This window comes from Phocoena sinus, chromosome 3 (genome assembly GCF_008692025.1).
Source record: "Phocoena sinus isolate mPhoSin1 chromosome 3, mPhoSin1.pri, whole genome shotgun sequence".
Classification (NCBI taxonomy): Eukaryota; Metazoa; Chordata; class Mammalia; order Artiodactyla; family Phocoenidae; genus Phocoena; species Phocoena sinus.
In genome coordinates this window covers 101,935,448-101,963,130 of record NC_045765.1, presented here as the reverse complement: position 1 = coordinate 101,963,130, position 27,683 = coordinate 101,935,448, and positions in this window count along the sequence as shown.

The following is a 27,683-nucleotide window of genomic DNA, read 5'->3' as shown; positions in this document are numbered from 1 at the left end:
TGATCTTTGCTATTGTTTTCTTTGTTTCTGTTTCATTTATTTCTGCTCTGATGTTTATGATTTCTTTCCTTCTACGAACTTTGGGTTTTGTTTGTTCTTCTTTGTCTAGTTGCCTTAGGTGTAAGGTTAGATTGTTCATTTGAGATTTTTCTTGTTTCTTGAGGTAGGATTGTATTTCTATAAACTTCCCTCTTAGAACTGCTTTTGCTGCATCCCATAGGTTTTGTGTTTTCGTAGTCATTTGTTTCTAGATTTTTTTGATTTCCTTTGATTTCTGCAGTGATCTCTTGGTCATTTAGTAGTGTATTGTTTAGCCTCCATGTGTTTGTATTTTTATAGTTTTTTTTCCTGTAATTGAGTTCTAATCTCATAGTGTTGTGGGAAGCAATACTATGAGATTAGAAAAGATGCTTGATATGATTTCAATTTTTTTTTAATTTACCAAGGCTTGATTTGTGATCCAAGATGTGATCTATCCTGGAGAATGTTTCGTGAACACTTGAGAAGAAAGTATATTCTTCTGCTTTCAGGTGGAATGTCCTATAACTATCAATTAAGTCTATTTGGTCTGTTGTGTCATTTAAAGCTTGTGTATCCTTATTTATTTTCTGTCTGGATGATCTGTCCATTGGTGTAAGTGGACTGTTATTTGTGTTACTGTTGATTTCCCCTTTTATGGCTGTTAGCATTTGCCTTAGGTATTGAGGTGCTCCTATTTTGGGTGCATAAATATTTACAATTGTTATATCTTCTTGGATTGATCCCTTGATCATTTTGTAGTGTTTTTCCTTCTCTTTTGTAATAATCTTTATTTTAAAGTCTGTCTTATCTGACATGAGTATTGCTACTTCAGCTTTCTTTTGATTTCCATTTGCATGGAATATCTTTTTCCATCCCCTCATTTTCAGTCTGTACATGTCCCTAGGTCTGAAGCGGGTCTCTTGTAGATAGCATATATACGCGTCTTGTTTCTGTATCCATTCAGCTAGTCTGTGTCTTTTGGTTGGAGCATTTAATCCATTTACATTTAAGGTAATTATAGATATGTGTGTTCCTATTACCATTTTATTAATCGTTTTGGGTTTGTTATTGTAGGTCTTTTTTTTTTTCTTGTGTTTCCCATCTAGAGAAGTTCCTTTAGCATTTGTTGTAAAGCTGGTTTGGTGATTCTGAATTCTCTTAGCTTTTGCTTGTCTGTAAAGCTTTTGATTTCTCTGTCAAATCTGAAAGAGATCCTCGCTGGGTAGAGTTATCTTGGTTGTAGGTTTTTCCCTTTCATCCCTTTAAATATGTCCTGCCACTCCCTCTGGCCTGCAGAGTTTCTGCTGAAAAATCAGCTGATAAGCTTATGGGGATTCCGTTGTAGGTTGTTTGTTGATTTTCCCTTGCTGCTTTTAATATTTTTTCTTTGTATTTAATTCTTTTTAGTTTAATTAATATGTGTCTCGGCATGTTTCTCCTTGGGTTTATCCTGTATGGTATTCTCTGAGCTTACTGGACTTGATCGACTCTTTCCTTTCCTATGTTAAGGAAGTTTTTGACTATAATGTACTCAAATATTTTCTCAGGCCCTTTCCCTTTCTTTTCTTCTTCTGGGACCCCTATAATTCGAATGTTGGTGCATTTAATGTTGTCCCAGAGGCCTCTGAGTCTGTCCTCCTTTCTTTTCCTTCTTTTTTCTTTTTTCTGCTCCTCAGCAGTTATTTCCACCATTCTATCTTCCAGTGCACTTATCCTTTCTTCTGCCTCAGTTATTTTGCTATTGATTATTTCTAGTGTATTCTTCATTTCAGTTATTGTGTTGTTCATCTCTAATTGTTTGTTCTTTAGTTCTTCTAGGTCCTTGTTAAGCATTTCTTATATCTTCCTGATCTGTGCCTCCATTCTGTGTCCAAGATCTTGGATCATCTTTACTCTCATTACTCTGAGTTCTTTTTCAGGTAGATTGCCTATTTCCTCTTCATTTATTTGGTCTTGTGGGATTTTACCCTACTCCTTCATCTGCAACATATTTCTCTGTCATCTCATTTTGTTTAACCTACTGTGTTTATGGTCTCCTTTCTGCAGGCTGCAGGGTCGTAGTTCCTCTTGCTTCTTTTGTCTTGCCCCTGGTGAGTGAGGTTGATACAGGGTCTTGTGTAGGCTTCCTGGTGGGAGGGACTGGTGCCTGTGCTCTGGTGAGTGGAGCTGAATCTTTTGCCTCCGGGGCAGGAACGTGTCAGGTGGTGTGTTTTGGGTGTCTGTGAGCTTAGTACTAGTTTATGCAGCCTGTCTGCTGATGGGTGGGGCTGTGTTTCTGTCTTGATGGTTGTTTGGTGTGAGGTGTCCAGCACTGGAGCCTGCAGGCAGTTGTATGGGGCCACGTCTTGGTGTTGATATGGATACCTCTGGGAGTGTGCATGACAGTTAATATTCCCTGGGCCTGGGAATTCTCTGGAGGTCCAGTGTCCTGACCTTGGCGCTGCCACCCCTGAGGCCCAGGCCAGACCCCTGGCTGGGGAACCAAGAGCCTGCAAGCTGTACAGTGCAGCCAGAGAAAAAAGAAAGAAAAGAAAGAAAAAAAAAAGAGAGAAAAGAAAACAAACAGACAAAATCCAAGACAAATAGCAAAAACAACAGCAAGCAAACAGCAGCAACAACACACACACACAAAAAAGAAAAAAAATCAAGGAAAAAAGAAAAACACCAAGAGAACAAACAAAATAATTTTAAAATGAGAACAGTCAATAAGGACTAAACTAACAAAGAAAAAAAGAAAAAGAAAACAAAAACAGAAAGCAAACAACAAAAAAAGAGAAGAAAACATAAAATATACACATTAAAACAATACAAAAAGAAAAAACATAAAAACCAAAGAACAAAAATGAGAAAAAACCCACAAAACAACAAAAAGCAAGTAAAAATAGAAAAATAAAAATATATATATTCAAAAATAAAAATAAATGAAAATTAAAAATAAAAGATAAAAAAACAAAGCAACAATACCAACAACTGAACAAAACAAGGCAAACAAAAAAAGAATAATAGTAATAAGAATATTTTCCGGGGCCTCTTCTGTCAGTGTCCTTGCTCCTCCAGTGAGCCAGAGCCAATTCCTGCCTCCCGAGGAGGCCTTCCAGTACCTCTTGGTAGGTCTCTGGACCTGCTGTGGGCTCTGTGGGGCCAGCTCAGACTCTGACCTGGCCCGATTTCCACCTGTACTTGCCCCCAAAGCCCACTGCTCGAAAAGCTAGACCGGTCTCAACTGTGGGGACACTTTTCTATTCAGGTATTCCACAGGTGCAGGATTTTCCAAGCCGATCTCAGGGATTTAATTCATGGCTTGTGCAGCTGCACAGAAAGATTTCCATTCCTCTTCCTTAGTTGCAGGGCCCCTGGGACTCAGCTTTGGTTTTGACCCCACTTCTGCATCTGTGCCACCTTCAGGCATCTGCTCCTTGCCCAGGCGAGAGGAGCAAAAGCAGCAGCTGCTTGGGGCACACTTACTCACTCAGGCTTGGGAGGGGTATGGTGGGCACACTTGGGGTATGTGTGAGTTGCCTGTGGCAGCGGGGACCAGCAGGCAGTTGTAACAGACGGTGGCGTGCTCACTTAGGTGGGAGTCCCTCCCAGTGCCTGCAGAGGCAGGAGCTGATGTGTGGGGCTGGTGGTGGTCCCGCCCCCCCCCCCCCCCCCCCCCGCCCGCCATGCACCTCGCAACAATGGCACCTTGCTTTTTGGGCACACTTCCTCTAGGTGTATTCCTGGTCATGCATCCCCTCGCTCCTGTCCCCTCTGCTGTATCCGTGCAGCCAGTAGTGCTCTTCTCCCTGGATTCATTCTCCCAGCCCCACACTTTAGTACTCAGCCCCCACCAGCATCTGTGGACTCTTGTTCCCAGGCAGGGGCACCCAGGGCTGATTCACAGGGAGGCTTTGGGTTGGGCAAATAAGAGACCCTGGCCCAAGGGGCGGATGGGCCCGCTCAGATGGGAGCCCCTCCCAGTGCCCAAAGAAACTGGTGGGTGGGGAAAGGGGTTGTAATGGCAGCTCCACCCTTTGTGCACCACTCAGCAATGACGCCTTGCTTCTGTGGTGTCCTGGGCTTTTTCTGCAGACTTTCTAGGTTGTGGAACTCCTTACTCCTGTCCCTTCTGGCTGTCTTTTCACAGCCAAGAGCTGTCCCCTCCCTGGGTCTATGCTCCAAACTCCACTTTCCAGCACCCAGGCCCCCTTTGCAACAGGTGACTCACAACTCAGGCTGGAATGTGCAGAGCTATGGTATAGACGCTGCATGTAGTTCTTACTTTGTCCTGCCTCCCACAGACTTTTGATCCCCCAAAGGTCCTTTTTCTGCCCCAGATGATTTCCCCACCGTGAGGGAGTTTTTCTGAGTGTGGAGACCTCCCCTCATCTTCAACTTCCCACCAGGGTTGCTGGTCCCTGTTTTGATTCCTCTTTTCTTTTTTTTTCTTCTTTCTTTCATCCTACCCAGTTGTGAGGGGATCTTCTTGTGCTTTTAGGTGTCTGAAGTCTTCCGCTAGTGTTCAGCAGCTGCTCTATGAGAATTGTTCCATCTGTAGATGTATTCTTGGTGTACTTGTGAGGAGTGACAAATTCTGCATCCTTCTATTCCGCCATCTTGACTACTCCGCCCCATGAAATTGTTTTCTATGTCTGTGAGTCTGTTTCTCTTTTGTATATAGGTTAATTTGTATTATTTTTTAGATTTCACACATAAGTGATATCATATGATATCTGTCTGACTTCACTCAGTATGATATTCTCTAGGTCCATCCATGTTGCTGCAAATGGCATTATTCATTCTTTTTTATGGCTGAGTAATATTCCATTTTGTGTGTATGTGTGTGTGTGTGTGTGTGTGTGTGTGTGTGTGTACCACATAATCTTAAAGCAGTTGTCTGTTGATGGACACTTGGGTTGTTTTCATGTATTGGCTCTTGTAAATAGTGCTGCTATGAACATTGGGATGCATGTATTTTTTCGAATTAGAGTCTTCATCTTTTCCAGATATATGCCAGCGGTGGAATTGCTGGATCATACAGTAGATACCTTATTGTGGTTTTGATTTGCATTTCTCTATTAATTAGTGAAGTAGAGTGTCTTTTCATGTGCCTGTTGGACATCTGTATGTTTTCTTTGGAGAAATGTCTATTTAGGTCTTCTGCCTATTTTTTGATTGCATTGTTTATATTTTTGATTTTGAGTTATCTGAGCTGTTTGTATATTTTGGAAATAAATCGCTTGTCAGTTGCATTGTTTGCAAATATTTTCTCCCATTCTGTAGGTTGTCTTTTCATTTTGGTTATGGTTTCTTTTGCTATGTAAAAGCTTTTAAGCTTGATTAGGTCACATTTGTTTATTTGTAACCAAATATTTTTAATGAAGTTTCAAAGCTCATTGCAAATATGGATTTAGGGAGCAAATCCCTAAGTTGCAGAAGAAACTAAAAGGGAAAATAAAGTGGATAGTTATTAACATTGGTGAAGTTCTTATTCGATTATGGTTAAATACATAATTACCTCATTTATTACTTAAAATATTTTCATGAAGTATATATTACTTTCCGTATTGGACAGTAAAGGAAGCACACTACTGAGACACGTTAGGTAACTTGTTTATGACCTCGTGATTAGTAAGTGGTAGAGATGGGACTGAATCCAAGTTGCTCACATTCTTAAGCTCGCATTCTTACTCAACCAGGATCAACAGGATTGACCAAGGATCAAATGGTGAATGAAGCAAAATTTTATTTGTAGGGTTCCTTCCTTCCTTTTCTGTAAACTTCCTCTCCCTTTAGGTGGTCCCTATTCCTATCTACTGTCCCATTCTCACAGGTCTTATTTTGCCCATATCCTTGTCCATTCCCAAATTAATGTTAACTGAAAATGATGCCAGATAATTATAATTCTCCGATAGCTGCATCTTCAAGCCCAATATGCCAAAATTCCTTCAGGATAAAAATGAATGTACTTCTCAAATCACGACAGTTGGAGAACACTGGGGCACATATATGGCTGAAGACTTGTCTTCTCAGTAAAGGGCTGGGAGCCTGGGGACACTCAGTGTTTCCCCCTTAAATATTTTTATACACGTAAAATAAGTAAAAAATGAACCCCAAGAGCAGATCTGAAGGCAAAAGAAGTCACAAACTATAGCCTAAGGGGAGAAATGTGGTCAGGGTGAGGCAAATCACTCCTTTGTTTGATGACATCAGGGTGTTCTATGAAGTTGTGAACTGATTACATAAATTTTAGATTCTCTCTTCCCATCTTCACTTTATACCATTACACTGGAAGGTCTTGAGTACCAAGACAAGGCCTCAGAACACGTACCCAGGATGACATTTCTTCTCACTACCTTTGAGCTGCATCCTGCTCAAGAGGCTGGCACCTGCTGCCCACAATAGGGTAGTTGCAGGTTGGCTTGAGATGACATCTTCCCTGCTGGTGATGATACAGAACTCTTTTAAAGCTAATATTTGCTGACATAGAGTGTTAGGAAATCTTCATGTAAACTTGCTAAGCTTGTACATGTGTAGAGGAAAAAATATGTCAAGAAATAATAAAACAAATTTTGAAAACAATTCATTAAGACAGAGCAGAAAAAGTTATTGTCCATAAACTCACTACTCTAACATGCCAATTGTTATACTTTATAAACTTTCAACCATTTTTCCTGTGAATATTTCACATAATTATAGTCATAACTCATATTTTTAAATTTTGCTTTCTTTTCCCTAATATTATGACATGGTCATTTTCTTATGCTACTAAGCATTCTTCATTAGTTAGGCCGATTTTTTTGCAGGGAGGTTGGGGCTGCCTCTTCATTTTTGAATGGCATAGATAATGTTCCATTGTACATCTAAGTGTGTGAATTACCTTCTTGGAGACTTTGAATAAATTTCAATATAGTTCGGCCACTGATTTTAAATATTACTTAGTTATACAGATGCTGCATTGTAGCTTTCAGGGGATTGTTAACATTACCACATTTTTAAATGCATCACAATTTTGCCATTTAATTATGCTTAAACATCGGTTTATCAACACTAGTGTTAGAAAGAAGAAAACATACATAAAACATCCAAGTAAATAATCATTGAGTTTAGATTTTTTTTGAAGGTTGCTTAGATTCTTATTCTACATATTTTCTGAGACTTTTTTTTTATGCTAAAGAATGTCTTTGGGCTATTTGCAGCTGTTGTGGCCTGGCCTTACCCCATTAGAGGTGATCTGTGGGAAGAGAAGGAGACAAATTGTGACACTGTCCCTTATCAAAGGACCACACAGTTGTTCACCACTTTGACTCCATGATGGATAGTTATCTTGAGGTTTGACGGATGTAAGGCTAAAAGTTTAGAGGAAAACAGTGCAGAAGCCTAGTAGCTTCTTGCTATTGACACTTACTTGATAACGTGGGGTTAATCAATCTTCTCTATTGTTTTTAGCTTCAATTTTGTTTTCTGTTCAGGCCTCATTTTTCCCACCTCATCAGATTGATGTGCCAAAAAAAATTCTTGAGGGAGAAAAGACAATAAGTAACTCTTTTCCATACTATTGATCTCATCAAACAAACTTCTGTGGTTCTGAGTGCATATACTGGGGACAAACACATACCTATTTTCTGTGCATAATGTGTGTGTGTATATATATATATATATATATATATATATAATTTTTAAAAAGTTTTAATCTAATGAATGGTTGGAGAAAGAAAATAGATTTTTGTGATCAAAAGTTGAATAATAATTTTTTTCTTGTAGAAAGACATTATCCTCAAAGTATTTTGTTTGTTTTCTGAGAAGCAGCAACTTATTGATTATTAATCATTTCACTTTCCATGTTTCCTCAATATTTGCCTTAGTTTAGTGATGTGCAACTATTACATACTCCACTGAAATAATTGTTTATTGCAGTATCTAAATATGGTACGTTTTTATCTCATTGCAAAAGACTGATGAATTGTTATAAGACCAGCTGGTTCTGTTGTGCCTGAAACAGAGATGAATAGAGGGGGAAGGTCCTTGTGCTTTGCATGAAATTTTATCACTCCAATTAGTGCATGGGATGGTAGAATCAAAATTCTTACCCCCAAAAATTTTTTTAATATTTAAAAATTGGTTAGCTTTTTTGAGATGTAACTTACATGCAATGAAATGTACCAATTTTAAGGCTGCAATTCGGTGAGTTTTGACAAATGTATACTGCTGTATTACCACTACTGCAATCATGATATAAAACATTTTTATTCCTACTCAGAAGTTCCCTTTGTGGTCGTTACCGCCACCCTCCCCTTACATCCCCTGGTCCCTGGTAATCACTGGAAAATACAGTTCATTTCATAAGTTTAAATGTCCTCCATGTGCACAGCCCACACTAATCTTTTCTTATGTTGTCCCCATTGCAGTATGTGTGCTGCCAAAGTGAGCCCTTACACAGATTTCAGAGGTAAGGTATGACGATGTATCAGTTTGTAAACTTTTTACAGGATTCATTTACTAAACTTTTTAAGATATTATTTCTAATAGTGGATTAGAAATAAACTGTCAGCCCCTTGGAGAAGAAAAGTCAGCAATCCCCAGTTTTGTGCCATGCACAGCATAACACAATACTTGAGATCCTGTCCTGGTTTCATGTCCAACTGGTAACTGTTTTTGAAGCACTGAGGTGTTAATTGATAATTAGCTTTCTTTAGTCGTTTTGTTACCTTAGGAATACTTTTGTTGCTGAGCTTTTGGAACAAGAAGTTAACTAATTCTGTGCCTTAGCTAACCACTTTGTTATACGAAAGCAATAAAGTTCTAAGGCTCAAAGAATTGTTGAAGTACAGTTTTTAAGTGTGGAAGAGAAAAGCAAAGCAATTTAATATACTCTTTGGTTTGGCAAATGACTAAAAAGGAGGAAGCGATAAGTGTGTGAAAATTTCTATATATACCCTTGGCTGACAATTCTTTTCCATTATATGTGAAGAGACATTAAGTGTAAGAACATTGTTCATTGTGTACGCATACAAAGCATTCTTATTGTTGGGCAGTATCAGTACACATACACTGTGTGGGTAATTTTAGCCATAATAGATAACCCATTTCAGTTTTTAGATTGAGGTGTTTTTCTTTTTTTAAACTAAAAATGAGTAAGCATAAATGAAGCTAGAATACATGTATGTGCCCAAAGAAGTTGGAGATGAATGAGAATCTATTATAAATAGTATGTTGTGTTCATGTCTTAAAGTCTAATATCATTTAGTTATTCACAATCATTTGTATTTGGTTGTTTTAAAGAGGTTTTCTACTAAGATAATATTTTAATATTAATATATCAATATTAAAATGTTAATAAGACATGGATATTTTACAGTGTGGACTTCACAACAAATCTAAAAATGCATCACTTGCAAGACTCAAGTTATTTAGTTAAAGATGTGAAGGAGCTGCAGAGTAGAAGCAATGATTTTTGGAGAAAATATGTTTTTTAACTCCTATACATTTTAAATTTTATCTCTGCTTCTTTACCTCTCTCTATTTATAACTTACATCTTCCAAAGAACCCCTAGAAATCTACATTCTCTCCTTGGCAAGTACAAATAGAGGACGTCAGTTAAACAAGAGTGAAAATCTTTCCTGGAGTTATTTGGGAAGGGAATGAAATTTAATTTGCGTTACTTTTTATTTACCTATTTTGAAAAAGGTTGCTCCCTGACCTTAAATCTCTAAACTCATGGTTCCTAGTGATTTGAGACTAAGAAGAAGCTCAAAGAGTGTTTGAGAACTCCAGAGAAAGCCTATTCCTATTATTTTCCCATTAAAATACACGAGCCTCAAGGGACATGGTTTTATGCAGATAAATGTTGGATAAATATCTGAACTTCTGGGCATTTTTGAACCCATGTTATGAATCATGTACAGTTATGTCAACCCTGATTAGCAACCAAAGTATTTAGCTTTTCATCCATATGTCTGTCTCTTCCAGAGTTTCTTTGTCTTTGCTTTAAGCTCATCTAAGCTCAATGGCACACATTGTAATCAAGCTCAGTGTTGTAAGGGATGAAAAATCTTGAAAGGTGAACATAACTGCTAATGTTTCATGCAACACTTGGCCTTTGTAGTAGCACTCAGCCATCCAGATCAGCAGGATGGGTGTGAGCTGCATCTGTTCTGTTGCAGTGTCTTTCCTAAACCCAAGGGGTGTGCCTGTAGTTCACTGATACCACTTGGCTGGCATGGTTGTTTCATAACCTAAAGCCCTTTCTTATTTCCCTCTTTGCTCCTGAAACCTTTGCTCCTGTGTATCTTCTTTCCTTTTACCCTGACTTTCTAACAGCTGAGCTGCATAAATGCCAAGTAGCGACATGAATTCCTAAACAGAAGCTGCCATAAAACATTGCGGCTTCAACCAAGAAACACACATGTAGAGGCACATGACTGACAGGGCTCAAAAGGCAGGTTTTAGTAAATGACAAGTGTGAAGTGCTTATTGTTGCTCCAGTCGATGGAAGCTCATATTTACACAAAAAAATCTTTCACATTTCAGAACAATTCAGTGTAACTGGCAGCTTGGGAAAGAAAAGACTTAAAATCTCTTAAAGATGAAGAAGACAGGAGGAGTACAGAATCCAAAGCATTCTTTCACTTTGGAATATGTTGGCATCTTTTGATTGGGTTTTAAAACTGGGATTTTGGAGTAGCAGCAGGAAAAGTTGAAATTATAAATTATTTTTGTTAGGAACAAGAGAGAATAAGAGAATGAAAAGAAAGCTGTTCGTCTTTTATTTATTCTAAGCATAATTCCATTCAGTGTTAATTAAAGTCTAAAGAAGCACATTATCCTTTTGTATGTACTCATTGTCATTAGTACGGAAAGATCTATGGTTATCTAGAAATATAGGAAGGAAATATCATGTGATATCAATCCATTGTGTGTGATCAGTGTTATGATAATTGCTAATAAGATGTCATAGGGCTTCCCTGGTGGCGCAGTGGTTGAGAGTCTGCCTGCTGATGCAGGGGATACGGGTTCATGACCCGGTCCGGGGAGATCCCACATGCCGCGGAGCGGCTGGGCCCGTGAGCCATTGGCTGCTGAGCCTGCGTGTCTGGAGCCTGTGCTCCGCAGCGGGAGAGGCCACAACAGTGAGAGTCCCGTGTACCGCAAAAAAAAAAAAAAAAAAAAAGTCATAAATACATAATTTGAATATTGCTTTTATCAGTTAAAATGATGTTATAAGGTGTTGTCCTAAGAAAGGACATGACATTATTCTGTATATGTCTTATAATAAATTAAGAGTAGAAATATTCTGGCTTCTACTGTATTTTTTTCCACCACTTAAATAACAAAAAACTTAATAAAGATTGATAGGAATTGCAGAAAGTACAAATTCCAGACCTTTCACTTTATCGCTGTAAAAATAGGCTGAAAGAGAATAAAGACCCATTCCTTTCGTCTGACAACTTGGTTAGTTATTTATCAAATTCCTTTCTTCTTTCTTTCTTGTAGTTGGTATGGCTTTGTGACTAAGTTCTACTCAGTAAAATGTGGACAGGTGTGATGTGCTTTACTCCAAGACTAGGCCCATCAAAAACTCCCTGCTTGATTCTCCAGGCTCTTTACCTGTTTGCTGACTCAAAGTGAAGGATTCCGAGGCCCTGAGATGTGGTGTAGTTTTAATAGAGGGGAGTCTAGATCTCTGAATCATTGTGGAGAAGGCAGCTGCCCCACAGCTGTATAGGACTGTTATGTGAGTGAGCAGTGAACTTATTTCTTAGGCCATTGAAATTTTGAAGTATATCCATTATATTAATTAGTGTTACTTTAATACTTGCAATGCTACCAACAGCCTAATTGTCAGCCTGTCTTGGAATGGCATGTTCCATTCTTCATCCTTTCTGTTACCACCACATCTTCAAAGTGTTCCTTCCTTTTCGGTCTCACTATCATGACTCTGTACTGGACTTGCATCATTTGAACTTCGATTGTATCAAGAGCCTCTCTTAGCTGGTCTCTGAGTCCTTAGTTTGACTCTCTTCTAATTCTCACCACGTACTGACAGAAGATCAATCCTGTTCTGAAAACCTCTGTTGGCTCTTAATTGTCTAAAGCTGTGGTAAAGAACGGGCAGCCTTGGGATGCATGTGACCTGTAGACACATTTTGCTTGGCTGCTGCCATGTGCTTTTTTTTTTTTTAACTGTGTTGTTAGTATTTAAAAATTGAGAGAATAGAAAAACCCCACATTTCTGTCTTCTCTTGGCAAATAAATGATCCAGCAGAGTTGGGTCCCCATTTTCACATGGAAGCCATCAGCTGGAGCAAGTTATGCACTTTACAGTTTGCCCTCATCCCCACCTGTATTAGTCAAGATTATCCAAAGAAACAGAACCAGTAGGAGATCTATCTATCTATCTATATCTCCTATTGGTTATGTATATATACAGAGATTTATTATAAGGAATTGGCTCATGCAGTTACAAAGACTGACAAGTCCCAAGATCTGCAGTTGGCACAGTGGAAACTCAGGAGAGCTGTCAGTGTAGATCCATTCCCAAAACCAAAAGGTTTGAGACCTAGGAAGAACCAGTGTTTCAGTTTGAATCTGAAGGCAGGAAAAAACCCATGTCCCAGTTCTAAGGCAGTCAAGCGGCAGGAGTTCCCTCTTACTCAGACTTTTTGTTCTATTCAGGTCCTCCACCCACATTAGGAAGAACAGTGTACTCAGTCTATGGATTCAAATGTTAATCTCGTCAGGAAACAGCCTCACAGACACACCCAGAATGGTGTTTGACCAAATATTTGGCTACCCTGTGGCTCAGTCAAGTTGACACACAGAACTGACCATCACCTCGTGCCATGGTCCCTAGTGACTTATTCTACCTGCTTTGCTTAGTTCTGTTACCTGTTGTACCACGGGGCATTTGGGTGTGAGAATGGAAAGTAAATTTCATAAAGACAGGGATTTTTTTCACTGTTGTATCCCTAGCACTTAGAACAAAACATAGTAGGCACTTAATATGTATTTATTGACTAAATCAATAAATTAATGTGACTGTTGTTCTATAATTTCATGTTTAAGTTCTTCATCCAGGTGCCCCAAGTTCTCTACCATGGAGCCTCAATGTACTTCTCCAACCTGATCTTCCAGTAGAGGAGGAATAATCAAATCAGGCCATAGAATATTCTGGGAAAGGCCATACTCTCTCTGCCCTTGTCATTTGGTTCTGTTGTTTACCATGAAGGTTCTAGTTGTCTTGGCCATTGTCTAATTCATATCTTTCCTGCTAAGTTCAGCCCATTCTTTTTTCATCTTCAGTGAAAACTTTTTGACCATTCAGACCAGAGTGAGTTCTCCCTTCTCTGAAATCTCATGATACTTTCTATCTGGATCACTCTTACTGCATTTTAGTCATATACTCTTTTATACTGCTATTTAACTTCCAAATGAGTATTCAAGTTCCACCAAGGAGTGACAGTTATTTGTAATCCCTTGTATAAGGCAATGTCCTGAAGGAAAGAGGGAGGCATACTAATGAAGCCATAGCAATCAAGATAATAAGTGAATTTAGGAAGAATGTAATCCATTTACCATATTAATTTCATTGGAATAGTATTTACCACTCCATGTACTCTACACCAGGTAGTATGCTAAGAGCTTTGTGTACATTATCTCATTTAATTTCAAAGCAATCTCTGAAGAAGTTATCATCATTAGCCCCATTTTGCTGTTGAGAAAACAGAGGCTTAGAGAGGTTAGGTGATTTGTCTAGGGTCCCAAAGCTAGGATATCACTGAGTTAAAATTCAAACTTCATAGCCAAGATCTTACTTAAACATCATGAATATTTTTCAGCCAAAAATGAATGAAATCTTGCCATTTGTGACAATGTGGATGGACCTTGAGGGCATTATGCTAACTGAAATAAGTCAGAGAAAAATCCTGTATGATCTAACTTATATGTGGAATCAAATCAAAACGAAACAAGAAGACAGAGCTCATAGATATAGAGAGCAGATTGGTGGGGGCCAGAGGTGAGGAGTGAGGGGGTAGGGAGTGAGTGAAATGGGTGGAGGCAGTCAAAAGATACAAATTTTCAGTTATGAAATAAATAAGTCCTGGGGATGTAAATGTATAGCATGGTGATGATAGTAACTATATAGCAATACCATACTGCATATTTGGAAGTTGCTAAGAGAGTAAGTCAAAATTTAAGTGACAGCAATAAAAACAGCAAAGCAAGAAAAAGTAAACTATTTGCAAAGTGAAGAGTCAGTGTTAAATGAGTGGAATTGAGTGAAAGTTAGGAAATTACTCAATACAAAAATAGCATACAGTACAGGAGATATTAAAAAAATACAGCATACAGTCATCAGCACAGAAATTGGGACACAATAGAAAAGATAGCTGGGACTGGGGGAAAGCTCCTAATTACAGGGAATCCACTATTACTGTCTTGGATGATTATGTATTATAGGTGCAGTTTCTGTTGCATTGGTTCCCAAAGATTCTTTAATCACTTCTATGGATTAAAAAAGCCAAACACATTGAGGCATAATACCATGCTATGAGATACTACAGTACTCAGTATCTGGCACCTGGTAGTTAGTCAAAAAATATTTGTGGAAAGAAGGAAGGAAAGAAAGAAGAAAAGAAAGCAAGCAAACAAGCAAGCCAGCCAGTGTGACTGCATAGAAAAATGAAAGTGGTAATATCAGTTTTATTTTCATATAAATTTCCTCAAATATCAAAGGGAAAGCCTGAGTTTAAATTCATTGAGGTCCTATTACTGACAGTCTGAACATTAAAGGATCTAAATGTTGGCTGCTTGATATTTGGTAATATCTGGCTGGCTGGATGTGACTGATATTTTGCTCTTTCACAAATGTATTTTATGCATCCCGCTCCAAAATCCATGCTTGACCTAATGTGGACATGTGCGGGAAGGAATTTTACTATGTTGGCTGGCAGATGAGAGCTAAAAAGTGCAGAGAGCTATGGTATATTTTAAAAGGGCACTTTTTTTTTTTTCACCAGGAATGTTGTCTTTCTTTAGTCCTGGGAGAGGAGTAATGTCTCTAGCTAATTACGGTGTCTTTTAAAAACCTTTCTTGGCAAATATCCCTCCCCCTTAGCATCTGTCCCACAAAATGATGCATTTAAGAGATCGAAGAGTTAAATATCATAGTCCTGTCTTTCCTGAATAATACAGTGTAGTGGGATGCTCAGTGATAAGTTCAGAGATTGGGGTGGATGGAAATCTGGCCTCTGAGCTGTAAGAAACCAGAACTTGACTAGTTTTAGTGACTAAAGTTATATCACCATCTCACTAGAGAGAAAAACCAACTAAAGTTCTCAGTTCAAGACCATATTATACCCTATATTATTCAAAACCATGATGACAAAAGTCAAACTCTCTGTTTATCATGTATGTGTATACATATATATATGTACATTATGAAAATCTGTTTTGTTTCTGATTCAGATAATGGAAAATTATAGTCTTGATTTTCTATAAACAGACCAGGGTGAAAGTGGGTGGGCATATTATCTCCTTCCTAAGACACTGGCTATATAGAAATAGCTTTTCTTAATTAATAGTTCCTTCAATATGCTGAATGATATTGAATTAATTAAATCAATTATTCTCTCTCTCTTTTTCTGTAGTTTTAATTGTGTGGTCTGTGGATCCCTGGGAATCCCATTTACCCTTTCAGCCAGATTGCAAGGTCTAAGCTATTTCCACAATAATAGTAAGATGTTATTGCCTTTTTCATAGTCTTGACATTTGCACTGATAAAATGATGGGAAAAACTGTTGAAATCTTAGCAGCAACGCAGTAACCTCCACCCTTGAGTATATATGTTTTTAATATTTTGTGTGACAAAATGGGAAGTGCACATAACGCACTTCTGCTACATCCTGAAGTATCATAATTGTCTTGAGGAAACGTACTTGTGCTATTGTTTGAATTGCAAGTTAATGGAAGACCACTGTTACTTGAAAGAATGACTGACAAACACAATATAATTATTTAGACTTGGGTATTTTGCAAATATTTTCTCATAAGTAAATGACTGTTGATTTCAAGGATAGCATTTGTTGCCAATAATAAAATTTGAAATTTCAAGTGAAAATTAGAATTTTTGAAAATTTGCAGTTGTCACATGAACTTGAAAGCTTCCCAATACGTAAAGACTTTTCTGATATCATCCACAGTGGTATAAAATGTTAGGTAGTTCTTTAGCTATCGTAGCTTCTTCTTTATCGTTTTCTTTATTTTAAATTAATTAATTAGTTTATTTTTTGGCTGTGTTAGGTCTTCGTTGCTGGGCCTGGGCTTTCTCTGGTTGGGGTGAGCAAGGGCTACTCTTTGTTGCCGTGTGAGGGCTTTTCATTGTGGTGGCTTCTCTTTGTTGCAGAGCACAGGCTCTAGGCATGCGGGCTGCGGTAGTTGTGGCATGCGGACTCAGTAGTTGTGGCTCGCTGACTCAGTAGTTGTGGCTCATGGGTTCTAGAGCACAGGCTCAGTAGTCGTGGCACACGGACTTAGTTGCTCTGTGGCATGTGGGATCTTCCTGGACCAGGGCTCGAACTTGTGTCCCCTGCATTGGCAGGCGGATTCTTAACCACTGCGCCACCAGGGAAGTCCCTTTATCTTTTTCAGTATTATCATCTTCAGAGGCCAGGTCTCCCTGGAAGATCACTTAGAATAACAGAACCTTTGCTGCCAGATAGCTCTTCTAATCCTCTGTCATTCAGAAAATGGTGTTGTCTGTGTAGTCATGACATGATTTTTGATCTTGTGTTATGAAATGTGTCAATATTTGGAAGATCTTCATAATTCAGCAAACCAAGATTTTCCACGTGACCGATGTACGATGTTACAAAATCATTCATAGTTAAAAGATCCATTCAAATTGCATCGTAGACCAATTGATTTTAATGAGACAGGGAACAAAAAAATCATTGATACTGCTTATGGTTCCACATTGCAACTAACCTTTAAGAAATTACCACTATTGTGTTTGGGTATAGTATCAAAGAATATTCCCAACTATCTAAAAATATTATTAAAACACTCCTCTTCTAACTACATATCTATAGTTAGACATACCTAAATGAGGCTAGGTTTTCTTTCCTATCATTCAACCAAAACAGCATGTCACAAAAGATTGCATACAGAATAAGACTTGAAACTCCAACTGTTTTTTATTAAGCCAGACAAATTTCTTCTCCCTGTTAGGTTCTAGGTAGCATTATGGTCCTACTTCTCAGCCCACACTAAGATTTGATTTGACCTCTAACCAACAGATGTGTCAATATTACTATTACACTATCTAAACCACCATATTTATTAGGAAACGACCTTCAATCCTTACCTGCCCTTTCTCATAAAACATCATCCTGCTGATTTTGCAAACAATATTTTAGGTATATTGTCAAGATAGCAATAATAATTACTGCCGGGCCAATTATATTCATTCCTCTGCTAAAGTTTAAAGTTTAAAACTAAGTTTTGAAGTTTAGGAAACTGAAGTACTCTCAAACAAACATAAATAGAGAAGGTGAATGTTGGGAAGACTCCTTAGGATTATCTGGACTAATTTAGCTTACAGTGTCCCTAGCAAGTAGTCACCTTGATTATTCTTGATTATCTCCAGCAATGGGGAATTACCTTCTCATTCCATTTTGGGATATAAATGGAATCATACAATCTGTGATGTTCTGTGTCTGGCATTTTTTCCTCAATGTGATGTCTGCAAGATTTAGTCATGTTGTGGTGATTATCAGTAATTGTTTTTTTTTTTTTATTGCCGAGTAGTATTCCATTGTATAAACATATTACAGTGTGGTTATCCATTTTTATCTTAGATATTTGAGTTGTTTCTAGTTTTGTATACAGTTTTCTACAAGTATTTTTGTTGACATATGTTCTCATTCCTCTTAGGTAGATACCTAGAAGTGGAAATGCTGGGCCATAGGGAAGGTGTTTAACTTTGTAAGAAACTGTCAAACAATTTTCCAAAGTGGTAGTACAATTTTACCTACCCACTGGCAGTGTATAGGTGTTTCTCCACCTTCACACCAACACTTGTTATGGTCATTTACTAATTTTAGCCATTCTAAGGGTATGTGTAGTTGTGATTTTAATTTACATTTCCCTGATGATATACTTTTTCATGTGTATATTGGTCATTTATACATCTTTCTTTGTAAAGTGTTTGTTCAAGCCTTTTGCTTATGTGGTAAACTTGGGTTGTTTGTCTTTTAATAAGTTGTAGGTAGCTCTTTGTATATTCTGGATGCAAATTATTTGTCAGATACATATTTTGGGGGAATATTTTCTCCCTTTATCCCAATTGTGGTTGCTTATTCATTTTCTTAATGACCTCTTTTGATAAGATGTTTTTAGTTTTCATAGTCTAAATTATAAATTTCTCTGTCTTTTTTTTTATTGCTGTTGCTTTTTGTGTCCTCTCCAAGAAATATTTTTCTGTCATTCAGATCACAAAGGTACTGTCATACGTTTTCTTTTAAAAGCTTTATAATTTTAGCTTTCTCATTTAAATCTATGATTCATTTCAAAATAATTTTATGCATGGTGTGAGGTAGGTGTCAAAGTTCATTTTTTTTTTCTTTCCATATGGATGGAACTTCTTGCATAATTTGCTAGTTCTAGCATAATTTGTTAAAAAGACTTTCCTTGCCCCCATTGGGTTGCTTTGTTTGGTACCTTTGTTGATATTTAAAATATTTAACCTTTGTTACTACAGGAGAGTATAAATGATAATCTTTCAAAAAAGTCAGAATGATTCTAAAATGGCAACTCTGAAGGGGAAGCTCTCATTTTGATCTTTTAAAAAGATTATTAGTTTTACCCTCTTGTAGTAACAAAGGTTAAATATTTGGAAAAGAAAAAGAAGTTGTTGTCCCCAACAACTGGCTCAAAAAATACTTTTAAGAAGTAGTGGTTCTCAAGAAGAATGCGTGTACACTTGAGAGTATATGCATGCATATGTGCACACAAACTATTTGGCTGGTTTTTTTCTCTCCATTTCAAATAAAAAATGTCAATGTAATGCTGGTGAAATTTGCATATGACAAAGGTGGAAGAGACAGCTCATATGTTAGGTGTTAAGCAAACACCTCAAAGAATCCTGAGCTTAGTGCTGATAACAGTCAAAGTGAATGGGATCCGGCATATAAATTGTTGACAACTGTAACATTATGTCTACGTGGGACTTCAATGCTGACTGTCATTAAAAGTTAAAATTAATTACGTTGGTCCAATGTGCTATCAAGTCTATATCTTTTATTTCTGAGTCTTAACTTTTGGTTCAATTAATAACTGCTGAATATTTAAAACAACATTTTTCTACTGCATTTGGTAGCGCTGGAGGTGGATTAGATTAAAATAGAGATCTCTTTAAAAATACCAGTTTCCTTGCCTTAAAAATACTCAGCCTGCATGAGTAACCACAGTAAATATCTAGTATTTGGAGCATAAATTTCTGAACAAAGACAAGACAACTTGTAAGAAAGGTAAAGAGGAGTGTCTCAGTGGTGCTTTACATTGGATTGTGAAAACACGGGGAAGGGGAAAAAGAGAAAAACTAGGGCACTGATAGAGGTCACAATACAAATTTGCCTTCCATGTGGTGGTGAGGTGATCAGTTTGCTAGAATAATGGCTTAGGTGAGGAAGAGTCATGCTGTTTCCCAGCAGTTTCCCGCAGCCTTCGTCATGTTACAGGCCATATAATCTACGCCGGAGCTTATATGAAACTTTGAACTTTGTTTTCCTGGATGGATCATAGCACCGAAATCCTGACAAAGATCAAAATAATGCGGTCCTAAGTCCATCTTATGTATTAGCAACCATTAAAAGAAAGCTTTAGAACCCAGGCGTGCTTCTGTCCTCTGAGTGATTTGATGATCTCTTTGGCAGTTGTGAATGTGACTTAAATATCACGATCTATACAGAAAATTCATCTAGTTATATCCAAGGGACATCAGAAAAATTTATATTAACTTAATGGAGACCTATAGAATAATGTAATGGATCCCCTTTACTGAAAAATTTAATTGAATTGTAACAGCTAATCGCATTGATAATTTATTAATTAATTTTCAAAATAATATTCACCATATTAGTTGAGTCTTTTGGCTCTCTAGTTCAGGTTTTTATTTAAGCTTGTTCTTTCTCAGGAGGAAAGAATACAATGGAAACAAGATGAGTTCATGTTTAATGGCATACCTACTAGAGTGCAGAGGGTAGTGCTTCATTTGTACTTTTTTCTTAAAAAAGTTGATTTTTCAGTTATTCTGTATATTAATAAAATCAAGAAAATACTACAGTAAAATGGCACCAATGGAAATACTTTTTTTTCCCCCGGAAACCTTACATATCAAAACCGAAAAAGCGTTCCTTTGGTTAAAAAGAACATCAAATAACGAGATACGGTAATATGTATTTTCGTTTTTCAAATGCTAGGGCTTTCATTGATTCAGACTCTTATAGCACTATGAATTTGAGGTAGCAAAACATTTGTGGTGGCATTTAAGACTCATATTAACAATATCTACAAAGATTGTTCTCCATATGCTTTATGCTCATTCTGTATATCACATGCCTAATTATATGGTGATTTATAATGGTGTAGTTCTTTAAAGTGATTTTTCAGCCAGGCTAGCCTCTAATTTGTAGAGTCCCTCTCCTCCATATATCAATAGCTCCTGCACAAAACACCATTTCTCATTAAAGGTTCCCATTCCCTTTGGCAGTCAGGAGAAAATCTCTAATCAAGCTTGAGGAAAGAGACAGAGTTCAAAGATGTCATTGGGTCCCCAGGCTGGTCTTGTGTGGCTTGCTAAAAGTTCCCTGGCTTAACATTTGGTCTCTGAAGAGAACTGTCAGGGTCGAATACTCCAATCAGCAGTCAAATAAAGAACATTAAATGAGCAAAAAAGGAGAGTGAGTTTTATAAAAGAGAACATAAACTTCAGTACTTGTTTCAGAGTCTTACAATTTTAGCAACTGCTCCCCATGAGCTTTCTGTTGCGTTCATCAGGATATGCTAACCTCGGAATCTCATTGCTTTTGGAAACATCCAGTATTTACGCCTAGTGATCTCTTCTTTTCATGATATTTTATTCTTCATCATCCTCCCCTCTTCATCTTCCTCCTTCTGCTTTCTTTTTCTATAAATTGTACAAAGTTTATGCATGTATCTGTAGGGTTAAGTGATCTTAATTGGCATATTCCTACAGGATTAATGCGTTCAGAGGCTATCTTTCGGAAAATTCATGTTTTTTGAGACTGTACAATGACAAACTCTTTCCTAAGAACTCAGGAGGACAATATACAACAACAGGCTTTTATTTTGTTTTGGGACAAAATTCAACAAAGATGTATATTGCAGATGTCAAATTCAATATTTTGCTCCTGATAACTATGTAGGACTCCTAGGAGCCTGTCTCGTAGGAGGAAAGAATAACAGGCTTAAGTCCCATGATGCAAATGTGAGAAAAGAATTTTGCCCATAATTTTAGCTTAACATTTGGGGAAGGAAGTTTCAATTTAATCTTAGAAAGTGGATTCTGTCTGCTGTCTTTTCGCAAAACAGCAGTACCACTGTGAATTAACATTTGACTTCAGAATGTCCACATTGGAGTTTCTTGTTTTTGATATGCTCAAATAAAAAACAAAAGAAATACTTTGCATTTTAGCACATATGAGTTTTACACTCCTGAATGACAGCTAATGCCCTTTTACAGATAACGTGTGGCCACGGTTCATGAGTGTATAATTCATTATAATGTTCACCATCAACACATACTTTGTCAGAGTGGTCTTGGCTGCATAAATTGGCCAGATTACACGTTTCTCAAAAGGTAAAATATTAAGGCTATCCTTGTCCACATGTTTCTTTGCTTTAGTAAATGGCCCAGAATTATTCATCCCAGAATGACATCAGGAAACATTTGACCCTTGCTGTCATGACTTCTAATGTCAGAATCTTCAATGAAAGTATTCCTCCGTAAATCAGTAGTCCATCTATTACCCATAGTATTTGGATGAGTCAAATGGCTTGTTTATGACATGTTTAATGTTTTGCGAATCCTGCCTCCTGATTCACTTCAAGTACTTTATAATTATATTCCTTGAAAACAGATGCTTTTAATATTCAGCTTGAGTGTTTTATAAGCTATACAAATATTTTGTTTGTGGTATTTTCTGGTGCTCACAGCCAAAATATGCTAGTCAACTTTTCAGAAGATCATTTAATTATGCTGGAACCTGGGGCGATTCAGCTTCTGAAGATTTTCCCCCAAAATGGGATCTGTCAACTTCATATATGTTTACTACAAAGGACCAGGTCCCAGCATTTTAATTCTTTGACTACATCATGAAAATATTTTGTCAGATCCTGACCAGCAATTTCATAAAGTGGTAATATGGCTCTTTTCCTTCTAGCTCTTGTCCTGGTTCCCCCTTCCTTCTGTTGTTGGGCTGAAGAGTTTTCCTCAAGCCTTCCAAGGAAGAAGCCCCAATTAAAACCACTCATTCTTGCACCACTAAAACCCCACACAATGATTTGAAAAAATACCCCTAATTTGAAGCTGTTAATACAACTGTAATTTTGTTTCTTGAACATTGCTTGTTGTGGGGTACTGCCAATCTATGAAAACAAACCAGTAATAGCACAATTTGAGAACCACCCAGGGTCAATTGTCCTCTTTTCTTTTTTCTAAATAACCTATTAAAAAAACCCCTAGCAGCTACAACAATAACTAAAGAAACTAGCAGTGCCAATTATGCCTGGGTAAGTAGTAGTGGTAGCACAGCACCAGTCCCAGAAATACTCTAAACCAATAGTCTAACAATTTTCTATGCCCAGGCTACTCAGTATGAGAAATAGGTTGGCTGTTCTTTTGAGGAAGAAGTGTAAGGTTTTTGTATCTATGATTTTTTAGGATGTAAAACCTTAAAGACCATGTCTATAATGCAGTAAGCCTTATAGTTTTGTGCTGAAATTGAACCGAGTGAGTTTTAAAACATACTGGAGCGGCATGCATACATTTAGATGTCATTTGTGAGTTACTGCAATTTATAAGTATTGTTGATTTGAAAACAGTAATGCTGCTAGTTTTGAAACAATAAGATTCAACTTTTTTCCTCTTCTTCCTGGATCAAAGTCTCTATCTGCTGATCTCTTACTCTTTATTTTGCCTAGGTGCCTGTTTTAGTCTTTAAGTGTATATTCTGTAGTATGTCTTTCTCTAGTCCTTCATGTGAAAACCTGATCTATGTTGTAAATTTCTTGAGGAAAGAGACAATGACTGCCATGTGTTGCTTGGATACCCTTGTTTTGTTTGTTTTTGTTGGTACGCCGGCCTCTCACTGTTGTGGCCTCTCCCTTTGCAGAGCACAGGCTCCGGACGCACAGGCTCAGACGCGCAGGCTCAGCGGCCATGGCTCACAGGCCCAGCCGCTCCGCGGCATGTGTGATCTTCCTGGACCAGGTCACGAACCCTTGTCCCCTGCATCGGCAGGCGGACTCTCAACCACTGCGCCACCAGGGAAGCCCTGGATACCCTTTAATACTTGATATATTACAATACACATACTAGACACTAGTTAAATGAATTAATTAAATTATTCCATATTTCTAAGGCTTTACATATTTTTAAAAATTCAAGTATAGTTGATTTATAATGTTATATTAGTTTCAAATGTACAACATAGTGATTTGATAATTTTACAGCTTATAATCCATTTAAAGTTGTTATAAAATATGAGTTATATTCCTTGTGCTATACATTGCATTCTTGTATCTTATTTATTTTATACCTAGTAGTTTGTACCCCTTAATCCACTTCCCCTTTCTCCTCCTCCTACCCCTCTCCCAACTGGTATAAGGTTTTACATATTAATCTGTGCACATAATTTCAGAATTTAGCTATTCTTGATATTAGAATTCTTACACATTCTAATATTACCATCTGTCTTTTTAGTGCATTATTACAGAAAAATGTCTGGAATGGTTGTGCTATGCATTATACTGTTTAATCAAGCATTCTGACTGATAATTATTTATTCTGAATATTCATGGATTAATAATTTTCAAGAAATTTTCCTGCTATGACATTTTTTTTCTTTTATTTTTTAGCATCTTTATTGGAGTATAATTGCTTTACAATGGTGTGTTAGTTTCTGCTGTATAACAAAGTGAATCAGCTATATGTATACATATATCCCCATATCTCCTCCCTCTTGCGTCTCCCTCCCACTCTCCCTATCCCACCCCTCTAGGTGGTCACAAAGCACTGAGCTGATCTCTCTGTGCTGTGCAGCTGCTTCCCACTAGCTATCTTACATTTGGTAGTGTATATATGTCCATGCCACTCTCTCACTTTGTCCCAGCGTACCCTTCCCCCTCCCTGTGTCCTCAAGTCCATTCTCTACATCTGCATCTTTATTCCTGTCCTACCTCTAGGTTCTTCAGAACCATTTTTTCTTTTCTCTTTTTTTTTGGATTCCATATATATGTGTTAGCATACAGTATTTGTTTTTCTCTTTCTGACTTACTTCACTCTGTATGACAGACTCTAGGTCCATCCACCTCACTACAAATAACTCAATTTCTTTTTTTTATGGCTAATATTCCATTGTATGTATGTGCCACATCTTCTTTATCCATGCATCTGTCGATGGACACTTAGGCTACTTCCATGTATGACATGTATTTTAATGCTAAACCTAAATTAAACTAAGTAAAACCTTAGTGGTTCAAGAGATATGTCTTAGGTCTAGGTCTGCCAGACTAGAACTAGGTCTACCAAACTAGAAAAAGCAAGAAATATCTGCTGATGGAAAGTTCTGGTTTGTAGAATAACAGATAAATAAGCTTCTAATTGTATGACTTTATTAAAAAAGCTAAGATATCTAGAAGAGAAAACGTCTAAAGGAATATGGTCATATTTGTGTTTATAGATGAATTTATTCTGGAAAATATTCTCAAGGCCAAGAATCTCAAAGTGATCATCATTTTAAATATTGTTCTAAAGTAAACAAGTAGGCAAAACAAAATCTAGGAGTTGCCGATCCTGTTGTGGAAGATAAATCTTCATATATATATTTTTTAGTTTCTCCTCATGTCTCCCTCTATTTTACACAGCACATCACTCACCTACAATCTCTGCTTCATGCTTAATTTAAGAAGAGAAGGCAAGGGGTGGAAAAATATCATCTAGTAACTTAGTTCCCAGGGATAGTCAGTAAGTCACTTGCTCCTCAAGTCTAGAAAGAGCCTTCCTCTGAATGTAGACATTCCCATTGAACCTGACCTCCTGTAAAATAGTTCACCCTCTGGGAAAAGAGGCTCCCGGGTCCCCTGCACATTCACTCTCCATCCACATTCAAACTGTCCTGAGTCTCCTGACTGACAAGGGAGAAGCAAACTGACTTGAGAAGTTGTCCAAAAGGGATAAAAATTATTGTAAATATCTTTTCCTGACCATCCACCTTACTCCTATGGGAACCCTTTGTGAATGAAATTATCCCTGGAATTACTGTCTCTGAAAGTGGATATAGCACGAGGGGTATTACAATGCAGACACACGCAGATTATTATCTATAACATTGGCAGGCTAAGTCAAGGTTTTCTTCCTTTAAAGCATAGAGGGGGGTGGATGTGTAATCTCATTCTGTCAAAAAGGCTGGAAATTTTCATGCATCACTGTGTTTCAAAATAAATTACGTGCATAGTAGTGCTACATTAAACCCACTTCCAGCACTGAAATGTTTCTTCACCGACTTACGATGCTTTTTTATCTCGTGAAATAAGAAACATATTTAACTTGGTTTCTATGATCATCCTGAAAATAATGCTCTCTTGTTTTGGAATAAAGTAGAAACATACATTTTAAATCAAGAAGTATGCTTTTCATTGAGAGAGGGGGAAGCCGGCACCTCGTGCTGACTTTAAAGCGGTTTTGTAGAGTTGCGGAGGGCGGACATGGCCCACTTCATCCACAGCTCAGCGTGCTCACTACTGACAGTCAGGGCTGGTTCAGACGAATATTATGGAGTGAGGTTTCACTCACTTCTGTCAAGCCTCCTCTCCCATCTCAGGATGAAAAAGAGAAGTGGCATTTCTTTTAAGCTTGGATGCCATATTCAGACTTATCCCACAGGCTTTATTTTTGACTTTTACCTCCTTCACTGCTAGTGGGAAATTGCCAAGAGTGTGTTGACTCTCTTTCCTACCCCATCAAATTTTCTTTTTTAGCTAAATACGTACAAAAAGTTTTGTTGAAATGTGCCACACCTCAGCTCGGTATTCCCTGATACTACACAAAGTGAGTTGCAGTACGTTTTGCACTGAAAATCTGAAATTAGGGTCTGCACCCATTTCTGTAGTTAAATACCATGGAAGTAATAAGGGAATTTACAGTATGCTTTATAGGAGGTGGGGGACACCTCCTCCCAGTCTAATAAAATTTGGTAGCTCAGGGTTACTTCCTAATAGGTGCTATTTCCTCTATTTTAATAAAGGTATTTTAACACCTGAATTCTATGCCAGATACCATTGTCATTTTTTCCACTGACTGGCTCAACTAAATGCTGGTGGGGGCCAGACACTCTTCAAACACTGTTGCTGAATGCCAAACACAACTAACATGCATATGGAAGAAGCCAGGGAAAGCAGCACCCCCCTAATTATAGCCAGAGGCGTGCAGTCCAGAAAGCTCACAGGAACTTCTGGGGTGGATGGGGGTCAGGAAGCTCCTCGACCACGGATCCCTGAATTGGCAGCTCTCCGTTCCCACCCCATCAACACACAGTCATTTTTTGCCTGCCAAATCCTCGTCCAACCCCAATTCAAATCTATTTATACTCGCCTTTCCTATTTCTGGGCTCAGATGCTAGCCCATACGGTGTGTTGACCGGCACTAAATGTTACTGTGAGGGACCAGCGTTTGCCAGCTTCCTTGGTTGCTGACAGCAGGGAGACAAAAGTTCTGAATATCCGAAGGGACCTTAATCTTCCTAGCATAATCCACGCCTCAAAGTGGTGGCAGTGAGGTTCAACCTAAAAGCACCGAGTCTCCTAAAATGGAAGAATTTAACAGGTTAAGATGCCAGCTGGACTTCTTCAGCAACAATGATAAATCCCCAGCAGGGGTTCTCAAACTGTAGTGTGTGCAGGTATCACCTGGGGAACCTGTCAGAGATGTGGGTTTGAAGGGGCCCTGTGTGCAAGGATTCTGATTTAGTTGGAGATGGAAGGGCCCAGGAATGTGTTTTCAGTAAACACCGCAGGTGATTGTGATGCAAATATTCTGAGGCCCCTACCTCTTTGAGAAGCAATATCAGGTCTGCACTATTCTTCCCAAGACACTAGGCCTTGTTTCAAGAGTAAGGGATTAGCAATCTGATTTGAACACTTCAGTGTTGGAGTGCTGCTTTAATTCAGATTTATTTAAAGCTTTGGAACACTGAACTTTGTTGTAGAAGCTTTATTTAAAATTCTGAGGTAGAATAACCTTCTTTGCTGAGTTCAGTTTTAACAAGGAATGCTATTTGAAGATTGTGGTCCTCGGTTTGTGAGGTCTGAGCATAAAAAGAAAATAAAACCCTACAAGTTGGACCTTCTTATGTAAAACTAGACCTCATTCTTTTTAAGA